The sequence below is a fragment of the Pteropus vampyrus genome, unplaced genomic scaffold, assembly GCF_000151845.1.
Source record: "Pteropus vampyrus isolate Shadow unplaced genomic scaffold, Pvam_2.0 Scaffold81, whole genome shotgun sequence".
NCBI lineage: Eukaryota > Metazoa > Chordata > Mammalia > Chiroptera > Pteropodidae > Pteropus > Pteropus vampyrus.
The window spans coordinates 684,615-703,859 of record NW_011888862.1 but is presented as its reverse complement, the minus strand read 5'-3'; the positions used below and the strand labels follow the sequence as shown (position 1 = coordinate 703,859).

Genomic DNA, 19,245 nt, shown 5'->3' with positions numbered 1-19,245 from the left:
GGGTGTGCGTAGCCTATCCATGAACCTTGAAACACACGTTTGGACTGATTTAAGGCAAACGCTAATCAAATACCTTTGATTGCCTGTTAATATCTCACACTTAACCTTGTCAAGACTACCCTGAGTTATGGCTAGTGCTATTTTGAGTCCTTTATAGGAAAAAAAAAAAAAAAAGAAAGAAAGTGTAAATGATTGCACACTGGTCTTAAGAAATTCTTAGCATGAATTAACTGCAGATAAACTGTGGGGTTAAATGATCGAGAAAACTTCTATGAAATACTGGGGCTCTTCTTTTAAGAAGAGAACCTCAAAAGAGTTAATATGTGTAACCGTGAAAACTTATTCGTATCTTAGAGATTATTTTTTAAGTATCTTTTTTTTTTTTTTTGCTTCCCATTAAATCTATTCCCAGGTAGACTAAAAACTAGATTGCTCCCTAAATAGAAATACCTATTAGGATAAGTCAAGGCCAATTCTAAATGTCTCCTGTTGGCACTGGGACACTAGAGAGTGTGGGATTCTCAACTCAGTGGCACACAACACCTTTCAGTGGCAAAAGCTTGGTGATTACTCTTTCCAAGGTTCTTGAAAAACTTGCCAAACATTGACACATCTGCAAAACCTTCAGAATCACAGAAAAAAAATACCAAACATTTGAAAATAGAAAAAGGAAGAGAAATTTCTCAGTACTCTAATATGTTTCTAACCTATGTCAAGTCTCTCAGTTGTTTTCAAGAATGATCCTTTCTTCCGATCCCTGTGGCTTACCAGAATAGCAGGGAACCACATAATAAGGCAGTGGGACTCTAACACCCTCCAGAGCCCGCCAGTCTATTTCCATATCTGTCTGTTGCTCTTTGCATGTCCCTGCCTCTGTGTCACTGTCCTTTTTGGATGGATCTTCTCTCCATCCGGGTTCTCCTTCTTTAGCCACAATGTAAAACTAATGTGGCGTATTGTTTTGTTCTTCTCGTTTTGGGTGTTTTTTAATTATTTTTTTTAAATTTTTGAATAACTTTAGATTAACAAAAAAGTTTCAAAGAAAACACAGAGCGATCCCATAGACCTTTTATCCGGGTTCCCTGGATGTTAATGTTTTCTATTACTGTGGTACTTTTGTCAAAACTAAGAAACCAACATCAGTACATTACTGTTAAGTAAACTCCAGACTTTATTTGGATTTCTCTAGTTTCTTCACAAATGCCTTCTTTTTGGCAGCCTGATCTGGAGCTTTTAGCCCCTAGAACTCTGAGAAATGAATTCTTGTTGTTCATAAGCCACCTGGTCTGTGGGATCTTGTTATAGCAGCCCTAATGGACTGAGACATTAGGTTTACCTGTTGTTTTCTCATGATTAGACTGGGGTTGTGGGTTTGGGGGAAAATACCACAGAGGCAAAGTACCCTTCTCATCACATCATAACTTATCACTGGTAATGTGTCCTTCCCAACATCACTTATCACTGGTAATGTGTTCCAGTTGATTTTTAATACCACTAAATGCACATTGCTCTTAATTTAAAAACAAGAAAATGGAACATTTTATATGTTTCACTAAAACATAACTTTTGAAACTCTTCCAACCTTTCTTTATTCCTACTCTAATATGTGAATGTGTATCTGACATGTAGTATTTACCCATTATTACTTAGTGAGTGAATGAATGAATGAATGAATGACTATATATCTGTTTCTATCCATATCTATACCATGGGTCAGGGCCCCTGGGTGGAAAACAAGAAAAATCTTAGGTAGCCTAGATGCTAACCATTTGATAGTCCAACCACTGTTATCGATCTGGGTTTTAAAGAGCTAATTAAAAATAACTTTGGAAAACTACGATTTATTTCCATCTCCGTAAAAGAATGTTCTAAGTTTTCATTTGGTTTTGATATTCAACTGTGGTGTTTTAAACAGTGCTAATGAAGTGAGAACTAAGCATTTAGAAGTGAAGAAATACAGACCTTGGGAAATGGGGAGGTGGATTAGGATTATTATTGTAAAATTACTTGTTTTCATTGCTCTTTGAGGATTTTTCCCTCCTGCGTGGTTATTTGCCATCTCATTAAAAGAGAAACTCAACGACATCGTCTTGAAACACCTGCCTAGCCAAATGGAAAGAGGCAGGCTTCTAAGAGCTGTGGTTTATTTTCTCTGTAGCCTGACCGAGTTTTCAGGCTTTACTCAAAGCAGTGTATTTTACTCTGCCAACAGACGGAACTGAAAGATACAAAGTCAAGTCAATTGTTTAAAAATTCAACTTGCTTTGTTTTGCGGAACATGCGTTCCCTCAAAGCTAAGTTTAAAAGGCCGAAATGATCGTTGGTAGCACGGGTGGCTTGGGGAATATTGAGGGGAGAAGTCAGCTTCTCTTGCGCCAAGGCATCCAGAGGAATCCTCCTTCACTATGGGGAAGTGAGGGGACCAGACTGATCTGAGGCAATGAGTTTCTTTGATGTCTCATTCTTTTCTACATTGGTTGTTAACAATTTTAAACTGTCCTGGCGTTTCACGAGCAATGTGAAGGCCAGAAGTCCCTGAAGGTGGGGGGTGGTTTGTGGGTGTGGGAGTGGAGTGGGTGGTGGGGGGGAATATGTAATCTCTTCTGTTTTGAGAGTAAACATTCTTGACTAAAAAAGAAGGTGCAAAACATCTTCTCTTTCCGCCATTGACAATGGGTCTAAAATTCAGATGTTAGGTCCGTGGGGGAAATATGAACGATTTCTAGCCTTTGCTCTTCTTTGGGTTCAAAAACCATTAAGAAAACCATGGGTGACCTCCCCAAAAAAAGTTTTTTATAGGGAATCAAATGCCTGAAGATCAGTTTAAAATAGAATTTCAGAAATAAACTCCTCAAGAAAATTCATATGCTACAGCAGATTTGGTGTTAGGGTACTTGTACACTCAATTGCAAAGGAAAGGTTTCTTAAGATAAGCATTTGTGTTTCAAATTTCCCCCACTTGGCTCTTTATGATAACAGCTTTTGTAAATAGCATAGCAGTTGAAACATTTATTATTGGAACAGAAATGCAATTACATGCAGATGTTGTCCTGTGATTCATTGCTTTGTGCTATACACATTTTAAAGCTGGAGGAAGGACAAGCAGGTCATCAAGTAAATGCTCTAGGCTGAGCTCCACTTTTTCTCTTGACTCGAGTTATCTAATCTCTTTTGTGAGTGTTGCCACAATCAAGGACTCCGTGGCCCTTCTTGGCAGCCTGTTACATCGTGCAATTACTCCAACTACCGTCAAGAGTGTCTTTTCATCCAACATAAACGTTCTTTGCTTAATCCAAAACTGGTTCTTTCTCCAACATTCCTGTTTCGAAGAATATAAAATGACCACCACGTTTATTTTTTCAAGTTTATCATTGTTTTCTACTCTTTGTCAAAGTGGGGCTTATTCTTTTAGTTTAATTTAATTTTTTTTTGCTTGGCATTGAAGAGAGCTACGAAGGAAAGAAAGTGGCTAAATTGTCATATAAGCACTGGAGGTGGGATGGCTGGTGTCAGTCCCGGTTGTCACGGGTGGCCTCCCAATGGAAAAGACATTTGCATAAATTCTGAGGGTTTAAGGGTTAGAGTGAAGATGCCAGATCTGTTGGTTTCCTGTTGCTTTTGTAACAAATTATCACGAGTCTAATGGCTTGAAACGGCCCAAGTTTATTATCTTATAGTTCTCAAGGTCAGAAGTCCAATACAGGTCTCATGGAGCTAAAATCAAGGTGTGGACAGGGCTGCATTCTTTCTGGAGGCTCTCGGGGAGAATCTGTCCTCAACCTCTAGAGGCTGCTCACATTCCTTGGATCATGGTCTCCTCTCTACATTTTCGAAGCCACCAGTAGCTGGTCGGGTCCCTCACACATCACTCGGCTCAGACCCTGATTCTTCTGCCTTCCTCTTTTACATTATAAAGACTTAGTGATTACGTTGGGCCCACCTGGGTAGTCCAACATAATCCTTTTATATTAAAGTCAGTCTATTAGGGACCTTAATTCCATCTGCGACCTTAATTTCTCATTGCTATTTAACATAACATAGTCACAGGTTCCAGAGACTCTGCTGTGGACATCTCTGGGGGGCCACTATTCTGGCTTAGCACACTAGAGAGGGTGTTTCAGGCAGTAGGAAGAACATATGCAAAGGTCCTGAGGTCTGAACAAGGTGGGCGTGTTGGGGAAAGAGAAAGAAGGCCAGTATGGCTGGACGGAGTGCTATGAGATTAGTTTGGAGAGGCTGGCAGAGACCGTATTATGGGCCAAAGTTCTGTGGGCCGTGGTATAGAACCAGATTGTATGCTAATTATGAGAGACTACCACGAGAGGCTTTAAGCAGAGAAGTGGCGTGATCTGAAGTATATTTTTAAAAGATGGTTTTGGCTTGTCTTCTACCCATTTGTATTAAGCAGAGAATGTAAGGAAGATTACGTGAAGGTGGGACAAAGTAAGGTACAGAATAGTTAACAAGATTACGTGCTTCCTTGAGGGCGATTATGCCTCTGAGGGGTCTGGAAAAGAGTGTTACTTCTGCAATTTCAAAGGTATGCTAGATGCACAAGGACCACAGACAGAGCAGGCTTCAAACCTTCACTAAAGAAATTATAGGCCTGGGGTGTGACTACTCACCCTGACTTGCCCGATTAGGAATTTATGATCAGATCACCCTGTGAGGTTACTTTCTCACTGAACTTATATATATATATCTCCTCATTTTTGTCTACAGATCAGAAAGGGAGGGGGGTGTGGGAGCACGTGGGGGAGGGAAGGAGAGATGGGGTATTGAGTGCTGGGCTTTCCCTGAGGCACCCAAAAGACACTACAGGACTTCATCGCATTTCATATGGGCTCTTCGTTCTCCCGGCTCCTATGCACGTGGTGTTTATCATGTCTAGAATTATGACTCCTGGGAACCTGGGTCCTACTTCCTTCTCTATCACCACTAGCTCGTTAACATTAGACAATGGACTTAACCTCTCCTCGTCTCTGTTTTTACCTCTGCCCAATAAGGACAACATTTGCTTCATCGACTTCAACTAGTTATGAAGAACTTGGAAAAAATTAACAGTTTATGTGCATATTTCTGCTTCTCAAATTTTTATTTCCTTTCATTTCGTCATTGTAATCCTTCTCTAGGTTTTATTATATCTTTTCATCATGAATTATTTTTGTACCCGGAAGACAATATAATTGTTAAACATTTGAAAAATTTAGAAGGTAAATTATGTTTTGGATTTTATTTTCATGACACTTTCAAGAATTACATACTCTAATTCTTTCTTAATATTTAATAAGAAGGCTAGTGTAGTAACATTTTTGGCTAATGTATTTCGCCAAAGTTTTCACTAGCGCGTGTATGGAAAGCACTATTAAAGGAACTTGAACAATAGGAAAATGGCCAAAATGGAGTCCCTCTTGCCTACAAGGCACTTGCAATCAAGTTTGTACCTTGCCACTGTGGGACACATACTGTAGAGAGCAGAGGTCTGCAAAGTATAACCCAAGGTTGGCCGCCTGGTTTTCTAAATAAAAGTTTACTGGGAAACTTGATTGCAAGTGCCTAGTAGGCAGGAGGGACCCTATTTTGGCCATTTGTATATTGTCTATGGCTGTTTTGGAGCACAGCAGCAGAGTACAGAAGTTGCAGTAGAGAGGCTCATGGCTGGCAAAATCAAAAATATTTATTATCTGGCCCTTTGCAGAACAAGTTTGCTGACTCCTGACCTAGGACATTGATTTAGTCTTTCGGAAGTATCTGCTTTTGTTTCTGCGTTTGCTCTGGTTCCTTATTTCTCATAACGGGATCCCCAGTGAAGCAGCTCGCTGAGGATGTCTCTGTTCCAGAGCTTCCATGCTTATTTCTACCCACCAAAGGCTTGACGTAAAAGTGCCAAGCCGCCAGTGTATACTTACTTCCCAGGCTAACAATAGCTCAATATAGTTTTTCTACCATTTATTTTATAGACCTTTCCTTCTAATTCTCTATCACTATTGAACACAAGCTTCTTTCTTAACATCATTTCCACCTGCTACTCTTCAAGGTCATTTTGAATTATAATACAATCCTCTGTGGTGTCAGCTACCCAATTTGGCACCATCTGCAAATTAAATCGACCTGTGTTTTATTTCATCACTCGTGACTGATAGAAAGATTAGGAAGAGGCCACCTCTTCCTAATCGACATCTTTTATAAATGCCATTGTCCCTCAGGGTTCAGCTGGAAGCACTAGGAATCTCTGTGTCCACCTTTACGCTCCCACTCTTATAGAAACTGGATCTAGTCAGTAATTTCCAAACTGAAAATGCTAGTCTTTATGCCAGAAGGGGCACTGAATATGCCTACTTAACCGATCCTTTCCTCCAGCCAAATGATTTGCCATCTCTGTCACGTCTTCATTTGTCATGTATTCTAGTTCTCTCTCTTTCCTTGAAGTTAAGCGGGGCCAGAAGACTTGCTCTGGCCAATGAAAGATGAGCGGAAGTTTAAGTATCTCTCATGGAGTGAAGTTTTGAAAGGGAGAGCGTGAATCACCAAGTCCGTTTCCTGCCTCAGCAACCATGGAAATATGTGCCGAAAGGAACCTTCATCAGCCTGGTTGCCTGAGCGGCTGTGAATAGGAGAGTCTTTCCTGTGGATCTGTGTAAACATGCAGCATGAGTGAGAGACACTCCTTTATTGGTATAAGCCACTGTCATCTGGGGGTTGCTTGTTACCAAAGCATAACCTCACCCATCCTGCCCGATACAGCTATTGAGGGCCGTAACATTTTCCTAGAAAACTCCATCAAAGCTAGAGACCACTCTTTTTTCTGTGTATCCTTTTCCGTATGTATCTTTCATAGACCCATATCCATAGCACCACTTAAATGTTTATTGCATGGAAGTGATTTAATAACCGATTAGTAGATAGATAACTGACTACAATATTTAAGGAACTTTGTTTTTCATCACTTTTTTATGAAGAATTAATGATAAAAAATAACTCCATGAACATCTAGCTTCCTGAGCATCTTCAAGATGCCTTTCAATCGAATGTGCTGGTGCTCTTCAATTGTTCAATAAAAGGACGTTGTCGTTATATACAGATGCATCAGTTTTTACCTTTTCCTGGTATTTTATTTGGCTCAGCCCAGGTCTGTCAAGTCTAATCATGGTAAAGCTGGCCTCTGCTACTAACTACATGCACTAACTACAGTGAGAGCATTAGCTTGGAAATCTGTCTATTAATATTTCTACATTGATGCGAAACTTCGATTAAACATTCTTGTGTCATGAGAAATTTGGGGAAACATTAGAGTTTCATATTCCATAATATGGATTTGCATAGTCTTTCCTGAAAGCTCTATGGGTGGGGTGGGGGGCTAACTTGCTCCTGGCTGTATTCCTAGGACCTAGCAAAATGCCTGCACCATAAAAAAGCATCAATTAATATGTGCAGAATGATTTTTTTAAGTCTCGTTAGGAACTTTCAGTAATCTGTGAGATGTGCAGCCATTTTTATTTCCACTTTGGAGGTGAGGCTCAGAAGTGTTAAATAATTTACCCAAGGTCACATGACCAAGAGATGGAATGGAAATGGAAGCATCTTCTGACTCTGAGGTGTCGGCTCTTTCTTGGATAGGGTGGTATACCTAGGATGCAGTAGAAATGGTAAGTGTTCTGAAGTCTGCTGGACCAAGATTTGAATCATAGCTCAACTACTCATTAGTCATATGTCATTGGGAATTTCTAAAATCTGTCCTCTGATGTTTTCTTTACACCACAATGATATTTTCTCCCCTTAAGTAAGTCTCGTATTTTATTTAGTTTCCCATAGTGCTGCTTATTGGCACAGTGTAATTATTCAGCTGTAAGTACTCTCTCGTTGGGGTCTTCTATGGTTAGGTTGAATTCATGCTGCTTCAGAGAACCAGCCTCCCCCCAACCATTTCTTGAGCTATCCAAAATGGAATTAGCAGAGGGTTGTATTCCCTCTTTGAAATAAGCTACTTTGAGATCCAAATTTCATTTTGACCTTTCGATTCAATAATTATTGCCCAAGATAGTTTGTGTTTCAAACCTAAATGGTTGTTTGCTTAAAATTGTAAGAACAAATTTGAAGGCCAGCTTAAGGCACTTAAAGGTTTAGCCTGCCCTAGAAAAAAATGCATTCTTTGTCTTGCATCAACATGTTAATAAAGTCTAAAGTTCCTGCATAAACAGAACTTGCTTCAGTGGGAATTATGAGAACATAAAGGTGCAGGATCATAAATGGACTATATTAGTGAAAGCCATTTACCTAGCAAGGCACACGGAGTTTTATTTAAGATTAATGAAAACCCAATAAGTAGAAAACACTAATATTCCTTCCAGTGAAGGAGTCAAGATGAGTCTTAACTTGATACAATAGAAACCTGTGTACTGTGAACAGAAAAATGTGTGCAATATTTGCAAAGTTATATTTTCATAATATTTTATAACCCAAATTCATATTCAATAAAAATACACTGCCTATCTCATTTTATGACCTTTCTGGAGTCACTTAAAGGCAGTCATTTTAGCAGTAAGTTATGACTTTATAAAGAGTATTTTAATCAGTTTGTATATTGCATTTAAACTCTCTGGACACATGATTATTAAAAATTATATTTGACCATGGAAAACTGCCATCTTAATGTTCTTCTGCCTCTTTAACTTGACTCTATTTTTGGAAATTCTATCGGAGTCGAATTCTAGAAGATCTGGGATCTTGGATCTTCCACAAACTGATCAGGAGACTCTGGACCAATCAGTTTATCTCTGCCAGCCAAATTTGTTATCGTGGAAAAGAAATAATAACGCCCACTTCATCGCGTTCCCGTGGCAATATCAGTAGAAATTGTACGTGCAAATCTTTGCCCAGCGTAAAATGCTATTCTAGGATAAGTTACCCTTCTAGACAGTGTGATTTGTGCACTTTACTGCTCTTAACAGAAACTCTTCACGATCGGTTTGTGTTGGTGCTGGCTTAGGGAGTGTGTAAACATTCATTTTCTCCCCTTTCCCGAGCAGAAACTTAAAACACAGCACTGAGGGATTTTTACTGAGACTGTCTCTGCTCACAGAGCAGTGACCAGTGGATGAAATAAGAACAAAGGATCCACTTTAAGAGAGGTTTTATTTAGCAGGCAGTCTTCACCTCTAACACTCAGGTATCAGAAAGTCTTGCGTCTCTATAGTAAGATTTCAGTAGAATTGGTTAGAATTAAAAAGAATGATTACTTTACTCAGTGCCAGGTGAATGTAGGGGAAAGAGGCAATTATTGGACAGTCGTTATAAGTTACATACTTACATTTAAAAACTATGTATTGAGCCTGGAGTTACGCCTTCCCTCAGAGTTCTTTTAACAATGTATTTTCTTATCTTCTTAAGTCCAGGAAGTTGGTTAAAAACTTTTACTTATGATTATGCAAATTCACAAGTCTTAGATTTCTTTCCCGAAACCATCAAATAACATTTCAACATGTAGGCTCAGGAGGGTTATTACAGGAAATAAATAGATGCCATTATGTGTCGTTTCAGCCATCAAAGAATACAGTAGCAATTATTGCAATATAAAGGGAGTACACTCAAAATGATCACATTGCATTATCTACTAAAGGCCTGGGAAAGTTGGATAACTATTAGTTACTATGCTCAAATAAGGCATTTGAGCCTCATTTGATAGAGGTTGATTCACATTCTCTTCCTAGCGCATGTTCTATTCACTTCTTTGAAAATAATTTCAAGACAACTTACCCTGGTTTTAAAAACATGAAAGATAAATGATCACATCCTATACTTCGGTTTTTCTCCCTACACTGCCTTCAGATAATAAAAGGTTGGTCACAGCCCATGATATAAAATACTAGCTGTTGACTCACAGTTACATTAGAAGGGCCAATTTTACAGACTGCCAGGATAAAGATGATTTTAATTAAATCGCACAAATCCCTTTGTACTGCAACCAAACCCTATGTGGGCTGACTGACTCTGAGCCATTCTGGCTTGTGTAGAGTTAACCAGGTTACCGGATTCCTAGTTAACTTCTCTCACCAGGAATGCAATTCATGTTTACCTATATAAGGAAACCTGTTCAGCTGACCTGAGTTTGGCGGATTTTTGCGCTGACTGGGAGGCGAGTAAGCACACAGCCTGGAGAAGGGGGAGTGATTCGGAGCTGGACAGAGCAAGCTTCCTGAACGCCCCAGCCATTCAGCTGATCCGAGGCAGCCTGCTTGGAGGACCTACAGGTTTGCCTCTTCCAGATCACAGCTGTGGAACACAGCCCCGTCCTGGGAAAAATGGGGAAGCCGGTGAGTCTTACTGATCTCTTTCTGCTCGTTTCTGCTAAGTGGCAGCCTCTTCTCTCACCCAGGAAGCAAAGGGAGAGGCTTAGCTCAGCCTCTCACCCCACGGCTCCTTCCTGAACAAACACAATGCTTCGCGAATACCTCCAGACAACTTTTCCTGCCTGTTCCGTACCCCAAGAATCCACAGAGGCAATGATTTTAGCACTTTAGACATTCCAGAGAGCGTTTTCACTAGGCAAGAGTTTCTAGACCATCACGACGAGCGAACTTTCTCATCTTCGTTGCGCTCTCACACCCTGGAAATGAGCCTTGGGCTGCTCTGCGAGAAGGCTGAGTCCCCAAGGAAGTAATAGTAAATCTAAGCGGGGTTCTTACGGCTGCAGGCAGTGTGATATTCTGCAGAAGTGCAATTTGTCACTGAAAAGGCAGGGTGAAGGTATCATTTTTCATTCATGCAGCAGCAAAATCCTTGCATCCTACCCGTGTAATAAAGGACACCTTCTGAGACACAGGAAAGAAAGAAGCCAAGCTGGGCTCTTTGTTCTAGACAATGTAAAGAAGCTCACGCTTGCATTTTGACAAGTAGCGTATGTCTATTTATATATAAGGCGAGAACGATGAATAAAGACTTTATGTCAAAGGCGTTGCGGTCGGTCGAGTTAAAATTTGGCTTTATTCTATATGTATACAAAGATCTCAATCTGAATGTAGATAAACATGGAAATGTGAAAGGGTTTAACAGACTTGCAGGGAGATGTTAGTTCTACTCAGGGGCAGCCGATTATCAGAGACAACTGAGGGGGAAAACCGTCTCAACCCAGTTTGGGGGCACAGGTAAAACTTTTGAAGAAAGTCGATTCGTTTATAGTATAGCTGAAAAAAAACGATTTGGAATCAGGTACAAATTGTTGTTGTTGTTGTTGTTGTTCCGTAGCAAGGCGGTTTCTTAATTGAGTTAGCGTGGATAAATGTTTGGAATATTTGACTGCTCATCTATCAGAGAAATATTGTCATTTTCTGTCACACACGGTGACTTAATCCTAGGAGTTTAGGGAGCAGGATTGTGCTACTCATGACAGTAAGTGGGACGAGGACCCAATTTCAGGTTTCTTATATTAAGAAGTTAATTTCTTCAAGTCCAGAAAAGGAATCAGCGCAAGCCAGCCGATTTCAGAGAACGACGACCTTTTTTAAAAATTGCAAGTCATAGTCCAATCCCCAGTTAATTGAATACAGGGAATGGCAACTGCTTATTCATAACAACAAAAGCTGTGGCCACTTTTATTTAGGGCCCTTGACTTGAAAAAGCACAACTCCTCAGAGTGACGCGATTTAAACGAAACCTGCTCAACTTTAGGAGAAGGAGACCTAGAAAAGCAGTGTGTGTGATACAGTAGACGTTTCAGTAAATAAACTTCACGGCACAAGCAGCAGAAACGGGGAGACTATTGCAAATGTTTGAAAGCTTGTTATCTCCTAGGTGCCGCTCAGAAAAACAGGAGTCTCGATATTGCGTGGCTTTAAGTGGGAATCAGTAACCCAGGAAACGCAAAACACTATTTAAAAAATATACGGTTAATAACAGATGTTTGTACCGGGTTGTCTCACCCTGCCGATGAGATGGCCTCAAGCCAAATCAACCGGCACGTCCGCCGTTTTTCCTGCGAGTTGATATGTACACAGTTATTATGCACTAATTACATCAACAGCTAAGGGACTATATAACCAGCAAGATAGATAAGTCTCCTGGGGTGGGGAGGGCCGGGGGGGTTAGGCCCGGGGTTTTTGATTTTCTTTTTTGGGTTTTTCTTGGCACGGGCATATGAATTATTGTAGATGGCTGGGAGTCCACTTATCCTTGGCTCCTCGGCAGCTCATTTGGGGGCAATAATGGTGATTGTTGTATTTAACACTTTGGTGTTAATAGAGTTGCAGGAGGATTTCTTCTTGATGGTGAAAGTTAGTTCAGTGTCCGAACTAATCCTCCAATGAAAGGCAGTTAGGACACGGTGGTGTCGCATTAACCCTTTCGAGTCACCGGTACTGTGTGCTCTCGTGTAGGGTTTAACTAACCATCCTGCAGCTGCTTAGACCCGTGAGAGGTTAAAGAAGTGGCCCGGTTAAAGCAGACTGAAAACCATTGGGGAGAAAAAAGAGAGAAACCAGTCTTCTCAGAGCCTTAATTTGTTCATCTGCTAATTTGCGTCGTGACTCCCTACCAAAGTGCCGCATGCGAAGTCTCGTTTGCTGCAAACTCACCCGATCGATGGCTGATTATCCTGAGGAGCATTCTTTAAGACAAAGCTTCCCAGTGGATGGGGCACAGGGCACTGTTAGATGATGAATGGGTTACAGACATGCCCAGATGTTGATTTCTCTTGGCATCTGGGCCATCAAACTATGCTTGGGCTGGGCATATCCCCCAGAAGGTTATCTCTGGACTGCGCGGCTTCCTCAGTTTGCCACCCCCCCCCGCCATATCGTACAGATAGGATCAATTGCTATATCTGTTATGATGTGTAAAAGCTAAGACTTTGTGTTTGACAATCCAGACCCGGGACATAGATCGCGTAAGTCGAAATTCTGCTGCAGTGTATTAACCTGGGCCTTGAGGCGCAACGTGAAGAAAAATACACTAATATTTATTGTCTCCCATGCTATGGTCAGGATGTCAGGCCCTCTGTATGTCATCGTGTTCGCCCTTTTTACTCCATAAAGAATTGAGAGGTGTGCGTGTGTGTGTGTGTGTGTTCTGTTCTTAAAGATCTTCTGAAAAGCTGATGGCAAAGTGTTTTTTCATACATTTCATCCTTTCTAACATTTAGTTATTGTTTATACTTCCCTTTCTCAAACTGCTCTCAGAGTTTGTTTGTCTGGGATTCTCTGGCCACCAGTGTGGCCTAGTCCAGAGGCAATGACATAAAAGAACCTGGTTTCAAAAGTTATTTATTAAGTGTAAATTCTTTCCTTGGACACTGTACCAAATTTGTATACAGCATTCCTATCCCTGGTGAACTTTCTCTGGCTTTCTCTGCCTACCATTTGACATCAATTACCTTTTCAAAAACATTTTGTATTATTAATTCCTGTTACATTCATTCAGCAAATATTTATTGAGTGCCTTTTGAAGTCCTATGCTAAGTACTCTGGAGGAAATGCGAGTATATAAGAGACAGATGAATTTAAACCAAATATTCATGCAACCGATAGCAGTTCTGTGAGAAGACATCTCACGACCTGAGCGGTGTGTGGCATGTGAGGTACAATTTGCTACAGACTTTCTCGACCACTCGCTTTTTTGCTGATCATTCTGAGGGACACTGTTCACATCGCAGCTTCCCACTAGTGGGCACAAAGCAGGTAAACACGCAGGTCAAGATGTGCGTGCTTTCGGTGACCAGGGGATTTCCACGTCAGAACACATCACAGAGAGGCCACCGAACTTGACGGACGTACAGAGAAGAAAGACGCCACCTTACTCCCTGCAGATCAGCTGTAAATGACAGCGAACTGGATGATGCCCCTTTACATTTTGTTCATGTAGTTTTTGAGACCACGTTTTCTCAGGTCGTCAGGAGTCCGTGGGACCCCACATGAAGAAGAGATATTTCTAGAGTACTGGGCTTTTTCTACTTCTAACCTCTGGAAATTATTAAGGTCCAAGGTCTCTTGAAGCAGACAAGAGAAGCTGCTGTTGCTTCGAAGGCTGTATGTGTAAGGCTCAGAATTAGGGACCATGAATTAATAACCGGTGTGCGCCAGTAGGATTTTTCAAATATCTAGGGCACTGGCAAAACCAATTTAAACTATATTTATATTCGAAGAAAGGTTAGCGGGCAAGGTGATAGACAAGACTAGGACGTCTAGTTAAATGTAAAAGTACATTTCCAGTTTTTAATTAATTGCTTGCAATCACATATAAGGGACTCTTCTGTGAGTGAACCTGTCAAAGAAATTGAGTTGCTTTATATAATATTGCCGAGGGTTCAGTTGATTGTATTTTTTATTTAAAAAGAAAGTAGAAATGGATAGCAGTGCTTTGTGGAGCGTAGCATTCTCAGATATGCTTGGTACTTAATAGCTGGATCTGTAGAAAGAATGGCTGTAAGCTGCATGTACTCGTATGCTCACACTCTCTTGTGGCTTGCTCTTCACTTGTCTAAGCTTGAGACAGAAATGAAATTAAGCAGAACCTCCTCGATTTGACAGTTTGAGTTTTCACACGTGACAGAATTGGAGTTTTAGCCAAAAGAGCTTGGGCCAGGAAATGCTGCCTTATTTATAGGTATTGTTCTGCAAAAGAGGCCTTGGTTAGTTAGACCTAAATTATTTTTCCCCCTGAGTGTCTAATTGTGCAGTTATTTAGATCTGTGCTGACACACTCATCATGTATTGCCCTGGGGAACAAAACAGTATATAAACTACTAGAGGATGGGTAACAAGTTTACTCGAACTGATATACTTGGCTTCGAGTTAAGAAACAAAGGAATGGCGCTATTTCCCAAGCTTCTTCCAGAGCAGTGGATGGCGGGTTTAGCCAAGTCATCTTACACTTCTCTGGGATTCGATTTGCTCATCTATCAATAGAGACGTAAGTACACAATTCACGGTACGGTTACGAGTATTGAAAACGGTTGTGTCTGTGAAAGCACCTTGCGTAATGCTGGGCGTAAGGTCGATTCATAAGCATTAGCTGGATCTGAAGTGGGTGGGAGTGGATTAGGCATCTCGAACGAACAATTTAGGGGTTGAAGCAGAGAAGTAGACACACGCTGGTGGCTCGTATGAAATTTTGCCCACTTGGTGATCTCAAATTTGCACCTTAATGAAACATGGTATACTTTCTGATGTCTTTTACCAGGTCCTCCTTGCTTATTTTTGTTACCTGTTTGTCCCCTGTAAGGTTTTGCGTTTGAGACCCTCGGTCTAAAGGCTTCTTCCTTTTGTAACCATCTATGTTATCTCAAACATAAGTTTCCCCCTTTTAAGGTGTTTCCCTGCCAAAAACTGTTTTATAAACAAAACAAAACAAAAAATACGCACTTCGTACTTATTAATCTGACAGCTCGAAAGCTTTTCCAACAGCAATGGTGGGAGGAACTGTGCCAGGTACTCAATTATTCATAAAAGCCGCTTGTTTTATTAGCAAGTAGAACATCTGTCTGGCTTCAGTTCGTAACTGGTTTTCCAGGGGTCTTGAGGATGGACCTCACTAAAGGTGTTATGTCCCCAAGGTCACCCTCAGATCCCACTCTCTTTCTCCCACCCTCCTCACCCACCACGTCCTACCCCAGTGGAATTTCACATTTAATGTGCTATGGCTGCTATGATGTGGAGAGAACGTGTGTCGTGAGCCGATGAGCCCTGACAAGGGTTCACTCCTGGTTTAGGCAGGTGAGAAGCTTGTGGTGTGGGTGCGATGAGGAAGCTCGGACGGCTGTAACGTAATACCAGAGACTGAGTGGCTTAAATACCAGACATTTATTTCTCACAGTTCTGAAGTCTAAGAAGTCCAAGACCAAGGTGTGGTCAGATGCAGTGTCAGGTGACAGCTCTCTGCCTGGCCTGCAGGTAGCCACCTTCTCACTGTGTCCCCACATGGTGGAGAGAGAGCGATCTGTCTTCTCTTCTTATGAAGGTACACATGCCATCATGGCAGCCCCAGCCTCAAACCTCATCCAACCCTAATTACCTCCAAAAGAACCCACCTCCAAACGTCATCATGTTGGGGGTTGGGGCTTCAACATGTGAAATCGGGGGCGGGGCGGGGGGCACGGTTTAGTCCATAGCAGTGACTTTATCGAAGTGTAAACCGAGTGACTATTGCTGACTTATTTTCATTGAATTTGAGGTATCACCTATTGTTAGATACAACACTAAGAGAAGAAAATTCTTCCACTTAGACTACAACATGATGTTTTCTTAAAATTTAAATGTCGTATGCTATGTTTGTTGAAATAATTCATTTAGGCTTATTCAGACTAATTTTTTAAGACTTATATATTCCTCCTGTGCATACATAAAACGGAAAATATAAGCAATATAAACTTGTTAAGATTCCAACTGTTCTAAATTACTTTTCAGTTAGAGTCGTCGTGTGTGTGCTTTTCCACATCCTGCCATCATGCTTTGTGCCAAAATACGGCGTTTCTTTTAAAAGAGCTTCTGTACTGTCTCTGAGTTTCTACCCAAAGGTGGCAACCGGAAGTGTATTTCTTTCTTAAATGGCCCTACCTGGGAATGCAGTTGTCCATTTGTGCCCCCAGGAATATCTACCAAGTTACTGCACTTGTCAGTGAGGTAATCCTCCCCTCTGAACACGTTTCCACAAATGCATTAAGAACCACACGCTTGGTGGGTTCCACGCATGTCCTGGGCGTTCATCTGGACACCTTTCCTCTTGTCTCACCTGAGCCCTGAGGTGATCTCTCGCTGACCTGGGAGAAAACCTTCCTCCTTTCCATTTCTCTGAGAGGCTTTGCCAGGCATGTGACTTTTTCCTAATGAGTGGGGCCTGTTTCAAATAATGCCTAGAACTCAACAGAAGTGACAACGATATATACTTCTGTGACTGAGAAGGGTGAGCGGGCAATGACAAGTACATCATGACTGCAGCCTGAGCAGCAACAGGTATAAGATATATGTCAGTAAGAGCTATGTTACACTGAAAGGAACATCCCCTGAGAACTCAGGAAATAGAATGTATCTCCCCCATCCCACGGGATGCCCAAAATCTCAGCATTAGGGAATGATTTCATTGTCTTTTAAACATCAAGAGTGTCCCTAGAGAGAGCAATACCTTTAGTTGCCGTATTTCCTGCTTTGGCATGGATTAATACTATGTAAGAGAGCAAGATCCGTGAAGACGGGACCCCCCCCCCCCAAAATTGGCTAGGGACGAGGATATGGCAATGGAGAGGAGCAAGAAAAGAGAAAAACAAAACGAAGCTCAACAGTCATTCGACAATATTTATCGAATTCCTGCTCTGAACCAGGCATCACCCTACACGCTAAGGCCGAAGTGGAGCCTGCACTCACATAGTTAACGGTCTAGTATAGGAGACAAACAGTGATGAAATATCACACAAACAAGAGTGAAGGTGAGCCTGGCATGAAAGCTTTATAGTGTACTTCTATGTTGCCGTGGACTGTACTGGGAGGATTTAGCTAATTGGGAGGGAAATCAGAGAAAGCTTCCCCAAGGAAGAGATGCTTAAACTGAGAGCTAGTGGGGAAGAGTGTGATTCAGTGTGTTTGGAGGGGTAGGGAATGGCCAGACTGTATCAGGGACTTTTCAACAAGGGATGACATTTGTCTTTGGGAAAGGCCACAGTGAGACCGACGTGGAGGTAGATCAGAAGGGTATCGGAGTGAATTTGGTTGAACCAGACAAGAGCCTAGGCGAGGGGTCCAGGGGAAGACGATGACTCCTTGTACTAATATCATGGTGGTAGAGATGAAGAGAAGTGGATGGATTTCAGTTATATTTCAAAAAGTGAAATTGACAGGAGTGGATGATGAAAGAGACGTAGGCAGTGGTGAGGGACCGGGAAGTGTCAAGGCAGACTCCCAGGAATTTGGTTCACCTAGGGAGATAGTAGTGTCACCGATGATGTAGAGAACAATGAAAACCGACCTCGTTTGGGGGTAGGGAGGGGAATTTTTTGTAGCCTGATGGAGCGGAAAATGCAAGAGCTTTGGGGTCGAAAATCCTGTGATGTGGCTTCAGGTCTTAGCTCATTTATTCATTTACTAGTTATGTGATGCTAAGTTTCTCTGAGTCTCAGTTTTCCCATCTTTAAAACGAGACCATAAACATCCACCTCACGGGGTTGTCGATACAATCAAAATAACTTCGTATGTGGTCAGAGGTCCCACACACGTGATTTACTATTATCACTCACGACTCTGCCAGCAATGAAGCCCAGAAGAAGAGCTATTTTCAAGAACTTCCTGGGGGCGGGGTGGTGCAGAAGAGTCTTGACAGCTGCGGTCTCAACACTCTGTAAGTTCACCGAAGTGAAGTTTTCCCCTTGTTGATAATGTACAGGGCAGCTATTAACTTTAGTTGTCCAGTGAATTCCTTCTATTTCTTCCCAACCCCCTTTCCTCCTCTCCCTCAACCTGGATTAAGGAGCCCCATACAGGAATAAGCTACATTGCTTTTCTCAGCTGAGATCCCTTATCACTTGTAAGAGGACTATAGGATTTAGGAAAATGTAACCTGAGAGTCTGCGCTAACAGATGAGCACACTTGATTAACTTCACACTCCCTGTAGGCCTTGGGTGAAGGTTTTACCATTCTGTTTTTCTAGCATCAATTTAGCAAGAGCATTTTATATGACCTGTGATTCCACTGCCCTCGAGTGACCTCAGCGAATTCCTTTCTGGCTTCAAAATATTCTCTCATTAAAGGGAACCATTAGGCAGTGAAAGCTGCAGCTACAAGGTTAGGAAAACCTTGGAATGAGTGGGTGCAGGGAGGAGGGGCCGAAGCCCTCTGGAATCCAGGTATTAGCTTCTCTCTCTGCAGGTGTTCTGGCATAGCAGGATCCAGGTCACCACCAGAATTTTCCTGTTGCCTTTTTCCATTTCTTTACCCCTTTTCTTGACACACACTATTAAGTCTCTTTATTTTACAGCCTCATTTATCTCTCACTGGATTATCACGATGATTAAGTTTCCCATCAAAACCGCATTCGGTTATTTTGCCATGCAAGAAACACTTATTTTCGTATGGAAATGCATGTGGGAGAGAGCGGGAGGCATCGCGTTTTGTCATTTGACTTGTGTACTGTTTGGGTGGAAGATTGTGAAACGTTTGTATGAACTTTCGGTTAACTAGATTGTGCTTGGTTCTCCATCTGGATAGTTGAGATTTTCCTGGGATTTGGGAGTGTGGGAGGAGTGGGGAAGGAAGCGGAATGGAAGCTGTTAT

General features: G+C 41.6%; 1 protein-coding gene across 2 annotated transcripts in view; it reads left to right on the top strand.

Moving 5' to 3' along the window:
- The window catches only part of MID1 (midline 1), a 582,697-nt gene that overhangs the window by 238,191 nt on the left and 325,261 nt on the right, over positions 1-19,245 (top strand). The window contains exon 6 of one of the 2 annotated variants that reach the window (XM_023532275.1): positions 10,082-10,310. The gene's annotated coding sequence lies outside the window, so the exon portion shown is untranslated. Of the gene's footprint in view, positions 1-10,058; positions 10,311-19,245 lie in introns of those variants that run through there. The other variant, XM_011362904.2, reaches the window with a different exon arrangement.